At 42.4% G+C, this 9,604-nt stretch overlaps 1 non-coding gene across 1 annotated transcript; it reads right to left on the reverse strand.

The window, feature by feature from the left end:
• Positions 1–4,534: 4,534 nt before the first annotated feature.
• LOC132044961 (small nucleolar RNA R71) lies at positions 4,535–4,640 on the reverse strand. Its single transcript, XR_009412317.1, has one exon. It is a non-coding gene; the product is annotated as a small nucleolar RNA R71 (small nucleolar RNA).
• Positions 4,641–9,604: the final 4,964 nt, after the last annotated feature.

A 9,604-nucleotide genomic window follows, 5' to 3' on the forward strand; every position in this document is an offset into this window, starting at 1 on the left:
AACTCCTTCTCCGTAAATAAATCGATATTAGCACAACTAGAAAGAGATTCATACCTTTTATTTACCAAGGTAGCAAAGTCTTCAATATTTACTTTATTTCCAAGCCAACTCCAACACAAAACGATGTGAAAATCGCGACTACGAGTTGTCCGGTCTTCGATTAGTACTCTAGAACTTGAATTCTTGCTCAAAATCCTCAATTCTATGTAATATTTGAGAGCTTTTGGGAGCTGAATTTTCTGGAGGTTTTTGGAGAGTTTTTGCTGAAAAAAATGAGGTTTTTGTCCCTTTAAAAAAAGCCCAACGTCGGTTTCCACGTTTCATCTCTGATCACTTGTGGCGCCGCTACTAAGCATTGAATGTGAGTCTCGATCTTTATGCCTTTCCTATAATCTTCTTGAAATGTTGTTTCTGCGTCGACAGTTCAGTTTGTAACATCTATAATTCTCTGCTCCAATATCCCATCGACGAGCGGTTTGTTGCATTATAATCTAGACTTGATGAACTTCATTTTAGGATTTTGAAACACCTTAAAACTCTTAATACACATAGAGATATGCTCCTCCAAAGTTGACTCAAAATCTTCCTATTTCCAAATTTTTCGACAAACTTAATTTCCTTGATATTTCCATCCAATACAATTATAAGCAACTTATGCCTTAAAACAATATCGGAGGTCAAAAGTCGCTACCTCGTATGCCGGAATAGTCTTGTCCTTAACTTATCGTGGTTAGCTCGGATTATCCCAATGTACAAAATACGGGGTATAACATTTTTGCTCCATCTTGAGGAAGGTATATCTCCTAGCATATGTGGAGTTATAGAATTCATAATCTATGTAAATTTAATTTCAGCGAGTCTTCTTTCCAATGCAACTGACAGATCACAAATCTGAGAAGTACGGGATAATGTACGTCCCTTACAAAATTTTACGTCCCTTACCTCACTTTCCAGAATTTTCCAGAAGTTGGTAGAAAGTTGAAAAATTGGCATCCAGGTACGAGATGAAAGTATGGGACATACAAAAATGTACGGCCCGTACATAGAGGACGTACTTTGATTCGGTGGAAAATTGTCCTTGGCCTATAAATTGATTTCCATGACTTGGGGCTCATTTTTTCGTAAAAACAGAACCCTAGTGACCTTCTAAGATCTCTCAATCATCCATAATCATACCAAACCATGTCAAGAAAAGATGAAGCTCTAAAACCCTCCACTAGTTCATAGAAGGTGAGTGTTCTTGCTTCTAGTTGAAGTTGTGCTGACTAAGTCTTGAAACCAGTTGTGTGGTTGAAGTTCTTCAAGCTATAAGGTATGATTTTCATTCTATCTCTTTTTTTGAGTAGTTTTGAAGGTTTAATAAGTCCTAAAAGTGAAAATAGTTATGGTGGAAAGGTCATAAGGTGTTGTGTTGAAGTTATTGGCTATGGACTAAATTTGAAAGGAAGTTTTGAACTGATTTGAGTTTAGTTTGAATGTAATCTCTTGGCTATGGTGTTGTTGTTGTTGATGTTTTGGGGTTGTTTTGAAGTTTGATGGAAGTAGATGATATAGGGGAAATCTTTGTCCAAATTTCGTTAGCTCACCTACTAGTTTAACTTAACCTTATGAGTGTTTCAACGACTTAACCTAGTGTGACTCATCTTTAATGGAGATTTACGAGCTCAGGATGATAGACGTTGAGTAGTTAAGTAGATGATGATGTATGTTAAGGTTGTCCCTTTCTTTCTTTTGGCATGATCATATTGATACGAACATATACGAATGATATCCATAATGACTCCACTCTTAGAAATATTAGAAGCTTATCTTCTTGATGTTCTTATGACGTTATTGATCTTGTCTCATCGTTATTGATCTTGTCCGGTGGTTGTTGATCCCATCTTATGGTCATTGATTCCTCAAGGTGAGATATGTTGAGGATGTTAGTTCTATAAGGGTAATCGGAGGTATACCGACCTTACCTCACTCCAATATATATTTATCTATTTTCTGACCCCGCGACACGCTATAGTCGGTCGGGTATGGTACCTATTGTGTACACCACTGTAGTTAGGTACGGTATGATGATGATAGGCCCAAGAGTGGCCAATGATGATGATGCAGCCCCATAGCGTGGCTTATATATATGTATGAAAATCTTGTTTTTAAAAGGAAAGCATGCATGTCATCCGCTTTCAGAGGCATTCAGATGTACAGGTTGTTTCTCTTTTATCTCATGTTACCTTCATGTCTTTATTTAGTTGTTCTTCATGCCTTACATACTCGGTACATTATTTGTACTAACGTCTTTTTATTTGTGGACGCTGCATTCATGCCTGTAGGTAGACACAAAGATGATTCACACCCTTAGGCTGTCTCGTCCTTATTATGTTTTGCACTCTAGTAGAGGCTCGTAGACAGATATGCGTAGGTAGATGTTCTATGGCCTTCTCGGTCTATATTTTGTTGTATCATTATCTTTGATAGCCTTGTCGGCTTGTACATTTTGATTTAGCACGATTATGTTATCTCGTGCCGGCCCTCATAGCCCACACTCAGGTATGACTATGTAATTCATGTATGTCCTGTGGTGCTCGGTTGGTTAGATCTTGGTGCCAGTCATAGCCCTCCAGTTGGGTCGTGACAAAAGTGGTATCAGAGCAGTTCGTCCTAGGGCTATCTACGAGTCGTGTTTAGTAGGGCCTTGTTTATGGGTATGTAGTGCACCACACTTATAAATAGGAGGCTACAGGGCATTTAGGATTATTAACTTTCCTTCTTATTCGAGATCGTGCGATAGAGCCATGTTATGAGCATTCCCTTTTCCTGACCATGTGTTGTGATTTCAATAATGCCTGTGATGAGAAATCTTCAGCGGCCCAGAAGGGCAAGTTAATGGCAGGTAGGAGAACTGGTCGGGTATCACCTGTAGATGTCGAGAAGGGTGAGTCCCAGAATGAGGTTTCATCATGGACCTCTCATACTCCGCCGGTCCAGAGGAGCATAGAGGCGCTCCGACCCTCACGGGACCTCCCGACTCCGGACCCCGTAGGAGTTCTTCCACGATGCTTCTTCCACTCGATGACGGAGATGCGGGATCTCATTTAGTTGTTGACTCGGTTAGTGGTCGCTCAGGCCCGATGCTAGGGCGTGGGTGTTGATGTTGCTAATAGGACTGTCAGTGCCAGGGTTAGGGATTTCCTTAACTTGGACCCTTCTGAATTTTTTAGGTCAAAACCAGATGAGGACCCGCAAGATTTTATTGATAGGATGCAAAGGACCCTAAGGATGATGCAAGCTAGCGAGACTAAATCAGTGGAGTTAGCTTCCTATAGACTACGGGATGTTGTTGTTCACTGGTATGAGACTTGGGAGTTATCTAAAGGGGAGAATGCTCCTCCAGTAGTTTGGCGAGGGTTTACAGAGGCCTTTATCCGCCACTATTTGCTGCCAGAGATTTGACGGGCCCGAACTGATAGGTTCCTGAACCTTAGACAGGGGAGCATGAGTGTTCGGGAGTACAGTCTTCGGTTTAATTCAATGGCTAGACATACTCCAGCTGTTATAGCTGAGATGGAGGATTGGTTCTACCGATTTGTGATCAGTCTAGAACCACACTTGATTGATGACAGTGTGACGGCCTCCCTTCATACAGGCATAGATATTTCTTGCATCGTGCGTACGCTCAGAACCTTGAGGAGCATAGGAAGTTGCGGAGGGCCGAGCATGAAAATGATAGGGGTCAGAGCAAGAGAGCCGAATCTTCAGGTGCTATCAGTGAGTTCAGAGGTGGTCACAGGAAGAAGGCCTCTGTAAACCCAACTTTTACCAAAATCATCGGATTAAGACATTAGACCTAAACATAGCATTCTACGACTTTAGTAACCTTTTCACACCATATTCCCTGTGGGATTCGGTCCAACCTTGTTGGGTTACTATATTTGACAACGTCCGCGTTATACCATTAATAGGTGTAATTTGAGTATATCAAACTTTGACGCCGTTGCCGGGGAATACGATTTTGAAATTACTAAATAGTGTTTGCTTTATTGAAGTCTTTTGCTTATTCCATCACACCTTGTTTGCTACTCTATGTAAACCAGGTGAACATGAATCTAATCAAGAAATCAACGTCTTTCGGTAACTAGGGGAATCGGTTGAACAATCGGCGAATGATTCGGATGATGAGAATTTTTTTGCCGAGCTTGTCCCGGAAGGAGAATTATGCATCGCTATTGTTCACCCTCGAGTTGGGAGCTGCCATCGTAAAAAAATTAACTCCTCTCTATACCAGTTGTTGAAGCTTGAAGGATACTTTCGGGACTCTACCGAGAATAACCCTCAACGTCATTTGCAGAATTTTGTGGATGTGTGTGCTAATCACATCCAGAACAACATTCCACAAGATGCTATTCGGTTGAGGTTATTCAAATATTCCTTAGCTGGAGAGGCAAGAACATGGTTTGAGAAGCTGCCCCGAAATTCGATTACTTCATGGGCAGAGATGGTGGCTGCTTTTCTTACAAAGTGGTACCCCCCAGCAAGAAGGCTGAAATTCGTGACAAGATCTATGAATTTAAGCAGTGACCAGGGGAACAATTATATGAAGTCTGGTAGAGATTCAAGGAGTATTTGCAGAAGAGCCTAAATCATGGTTTTCCGGATAACATACTAATGGAGAAGTTCTACCGAGGGCTAGATCCAGTGACGCAGTCAATTGCTAATAATGCAGCTGATGGTTGTTTCATGAACAAATCTTATCGACGGGTGACCACCATACTTAACAAGCTGACGACTCATAATCATGCTTGGCACTCAAACAATGCTGATGTGGAACCATTCGGTAATGCTATGATCCAGAATATAGTGAAGGAGAATCAAGATACCCAGCAACCATTGGCAGAACTTGCAACAAATATCTCCTTGTTGACGAAGAATTTTGATGAATCCCAGATCAAGAAGGTCAATGTTTGTGAGGAAGAGGCAGTTTTACCAAAAGGGATGTACCATACTCAAGATGGTCTGTTCCACGAAGGGTTCCCTATGCAGATTGAAGATGCTAATTTTGTTAATAACTTTCGGGGGTTACCGAGACGTAATTACCAAGGTGGTTATCGAGTCTAATCAATGGAGACCTCAAGGTCAAGGTGCTTATAACAACTCGGGAACTACAACAATAATTATGGTGGTGCAAACCAAGGCAGCTACAACAACAAGAATAATTTTGGGAACAAGAGTTCCAATCCTTATATACCACCGAAAGGGCAAGTCCAACGAGCAAGGTAGTTCGAAGGTAGAATCAATGCTTGAGAAGATTCTCGGCAAATCGATCTAAGTCCGAGAGGACTTTATCACGGATGAGACAGAAATGGGTTCCCATACGGCGGCCTATTCGGAAGCTCGAGTCACGGATAAGGGATATTTCTAGAGAGCAAGACCCTCTTAAAAAGGGAGGACTTCCGAGTGACACTATTCCAAATCCAAAGAATGGGGGAGGCGGTGTAGACCGTGTGTTTGCCATTACTACTAGGAGTGGTAAAATACTCCAAGGGGCTGATGAGAAGGTGATTAATCTTAAGCCGATAGATGAAGAGGATGAGGTGCAGTCTGAAGCACCCATTATTGTTGATGAGAATGCTACTGACAAGAAGGTTGCTGATATTCCAGAGATTGAAGGAAGTGCAACCGAGAACACGAGCAAAAGCGCACCGTGAAGGGGCTCTCCGCCCTTTGACTCAGCTTTTCAAATCTAAACCTACCTTTCCTCAGAGGTTGGTAAAGAAGAAGGAAGATGCTAAGTTCGAGAAGTTTTATGATCAGTTGAAGCAGTTGTCTCTTAATTTCCCCATTTTGGAAGCTGTCAAGGAGATGCCCGGCTTTGCTAAATATTTAAAGGACTTGCTGACCAAGAAGAAAACGGTTCAACATGAAACCGTAAGTTTGACTCACACTGTGAGTTACATTATCTCAACTACTACTGTTCAGAAGAAGGGAGATCTTGGGGCGTTCACCATTCCTTGTTCTGTGGGATACCATGATTTTGCTCGCGCTTTGTGTGATAATGGGGCGAGTATTAATTTGATGCCCCTTGCTATATACAAACAATGAGGTTTGGGGATGCCAAGGCCGACTACTATGAGGTTACAAATGGCTGATAGGTCTATCAAAAAGACTGTTGGGGTGGTTGATGATGTACTTGTGCGCAAAGTTGGTGATTTTATGTTGCCCGCTAATTTTGTGATTCTTACCGTGCCGTTGATCGGGACATTCCTATTATTCTAGGGAGACCTTTCCTTGCTACAGGGAGAGCTCTGATAGATTCGGAGAAAAATGAAATCAAGTTCCGAGTCAACGATGAAGAAGTGACTTTTCAGGCTAGTAAGGGGATGAAGTTACCAAGTGCTTATGAGAGCATTTCGGTAATTGATTCGGTTGATGTTATTGATGAAGCAGTCGCGTTCAAGATGGAAGAAAAAAGTTTGGGTGAAGCTTTAGCAGGTATTCTTGTTAATTTTGATCTTTTGTGGACATGGAAGGTTATGTAGAGACAGTAAATTCACTTGTTGGGTTGGGATCATACTCCTACCACCCAAAGAAGCTAAATCTTGATCTGGAAAATAGAACAACTCCTCCAGCAAAGCCTTCGATCATTGAGCCACCTAAATTAGAGCTTAAACAACTTCCATCACATCTGAAGTATGAGTTCTTTGGTCCTGACAATACATTGCCAGTGATTGTTTCTGCTCTAATGAATGAGGAGCAGATTTTACGGCTTTTGGAGGTATTGAGAGAGTATAGGCGTGCTATTAGTTGGACCATAGCAGATATTCGAGGTATTCCAACTGGGATCTGCGAGCACAAAATCCAGTTGGAGGAAGATAGCAAACCAAGTGTAGAGCATCAGAGGCGACTGAACGAGAATATGCAAGAGGTAGTCAAGAAAGAGATCATCAAATGGTTGGATGCGGGGAGTGGTTTACCTAATTGTCGAAGTAATTCGTGAGCCCATCCAATGTGTTCCTAAGAAAGGCAAAGATCGATGTGGTGCCAAATGCAAAGAATGAGTTGATCCCAACTAGAACCGTAATCGATGGAGAGTTTGCATGGACTATCGCAAGCTCAACACAGCCACATGCAAGGACCATTTCCCCATGCCTTTTATCGATCAAATGCTTGATCAGCTAGCGGGGCGTTGCTACTATTATTTTCTTGATAGTTATTCGGGCTACAATCAGATCAACATTGCATTGGAAGATCAGGAGAAGACTACTTTTACTTGTCCTTATGGGACGTTTGCCTTTAGCCAGATGCCTTTTGGTTTGTGTAATGCACTAGCCACTTTTTAGAGGTGCATGATGTTAATCTTCTCTGACATGGTAGAGGATTTCTTGGAGGTCTCTGTTGTGAGGGATTCATTTGAAGACTGTCTTGGCCATCTGGGTCAAGTGCTGAAAAGATATGAGGAGACAAATCTCATGTTAAATTGGGAGAAGTGCCATTTTATGGTCAAGGAAGGAATCGTCCTTAGTTACAAAATCTCTGAAAAGGGAATCGAGGTCGATCAAGCGAAAATTGATGTGATTGCAAAACTTCCACCACCTATCTCAGTCAAAGGGGTCCGCAGTTTCTTGGGACATGCTGGGTTCTACAGACGCTTCATTAAAGATTTCTCCAAGATTGCTAACCCGATGTGCAAGCTTCTTGAAAAAGATGCTAAATTTGTGTTTAATGATAAGTGCCGGAAGGCATTTGAGGAGTTAAAAGAGCGTCTCACTACTGCTCCGATTATTGTTGCGCCTAACTGGTCCTTGCCATTTGAACTAATGTGTGATGCTAGTGGTTTTGCAATAGTTGCTGTGCTTGGGCAGAGGCACAATAAAATTATGCACCCGATCATTTATGCAAGCAGAACACTGAATGCTGCCCAGATGAATTACAAAGTGACAGAGCAAGAGCTGCTTGCCATTGTGTTTGCTTTTGAGAAATTTCAGGCCTACTTGTTGAGGTCCAAAGTCGTGGTTTACACTGATCATGCGCATCTTGAGATACCTCATGGCAAAGAAAGAAGCAAAGCCGCGATTGATCGACGGGTGCTATTCCGCAAGAGTTTGATTTTGAGGTGAAGGACCGCATGGCACTGAAAACCAGGTTGCTGACCATCTCTCTCGGCTTGAAGAGGTCGGGAGACCTTCTGATGAGCTTGACATAGATGATGCTTTTCCGGATGAGAGGGTGTTGGCTGTGCAAATGAAGGTGGCACCACGGTATGCTGACATCGCCAATTATTTGGTAACAGGCATAGTTCCAGAAGATATCAAAGCCTACCAAAAGAAGAAATTCTTGCTGGATGCTCGCACTCACCGGGACGAGCCTTATTTGTTCCGAACATGCGCCGACAACATTAATCGGTCGTGTTCCGTAAAGTGAAGTGATGGCGATTCTAAAGGCGTGCCATGACTCTCCCCCGTTGGGGGTCATCATAGTGGAAATCGGACTGCAGCTAAGGTACTTGAATGCGGTTATTACTGGCCGACCATTTTTCATGATGCTAATTTATTGGTGCGGTCTTGTGATCAATGTCAGAGGTAAGGGAACATAGGCAGAACGCAAGAGATGCCTATGAATTTTGTTATGGAGCTAGAAGTGTTCGATGTCTGGGGGATTGACTTCATGGGACCCTTTGTGAGTTCAGGTGGCATGAAATACATTCTGGTTGCTGTGGATTATGTGTCAAAATGGGTAGAAGCAGTGGCTTTACCTAATAACGAGGCCAAGAGTGTCGCGGGTTCCTCAAGAAGAACATATTTACTCGCTTTGGTACTCCGAGAGCTATAATCAGCGATGGTGGATCCCACTTTTGCAATAGAGCTTTCGCGGGATTGATGGAGAAATATGGTGTAAAACATAGGGTGGCAACACCCTATCATCCTCAGACAAGCGGGCAAGTTGAAGTGTCCAATAGGGAGATCAAGAGTATTCTAGCAAAGACAGTGAATGCGAATAGAACTGATTGGGCCCGCAAGCTCGATGATGCTCTATGGGCATACCGGACTGCTTTCAAAACTTCGATTGGAACTTCACCCTTCAAGCTTGTGTTCGGAAAAGCTTGTCACTTGCCAGTTGAACTTGAGCACAAGGCTATGTGGGCTTTGAAGAAACTGAATATAGATTGGGAGGAAGCAACCAAGCTTAGGTTGTTTCAACTAAATGAGTCAGGTAAACGCCCTTTCTGTCCTTGATTTACGCCATAACATACGGACCGTATAATTTATACGTAACGTATGTTTCAGCGTGAACCAAGGATCGTCAGATCAAATTATCGTCGCAGATTTACGGCCAGATCTACGGACCGTACAATTTATACGGTCGTAGATTTGTCTTGTAAAAGTCCAGGTAAGTTAAGTGACCAAATTCACGGAAAAGAAAAGAAACATAAGGTATATATCAAAGACGCGGTTACCTTATTTGCTTCAACTTCAAATCCCCAGAAATCCGTTTCTCTCCCATTCCACTTCAAATTCCCTAAATTCACTCCCTCTAATCCCACTACCAAACCACATCCCTAAAATCACTCCCCATCTTAATCACAAAACACCTCCAACTTATCCACGAAACAAAATCA

The sequence above is a fragment of the Lycium ferocissimum genome, unplaced genomic scaffold (genome assembly GCF_029784015.1).
Source record: "Lycium ferocissimum isolate CSIRO_LF1 unplaced genomic scaffold, AGI_CSIRO_Lferr_CH_V1 ctg5658, whole genome shotgun sequence".
NCBI lineage: Eukaryota > Viridiplantae > Streptophyta > Magnoliopsida > Solanales > Solanaceae > Lycium > Lycium ferocissimum.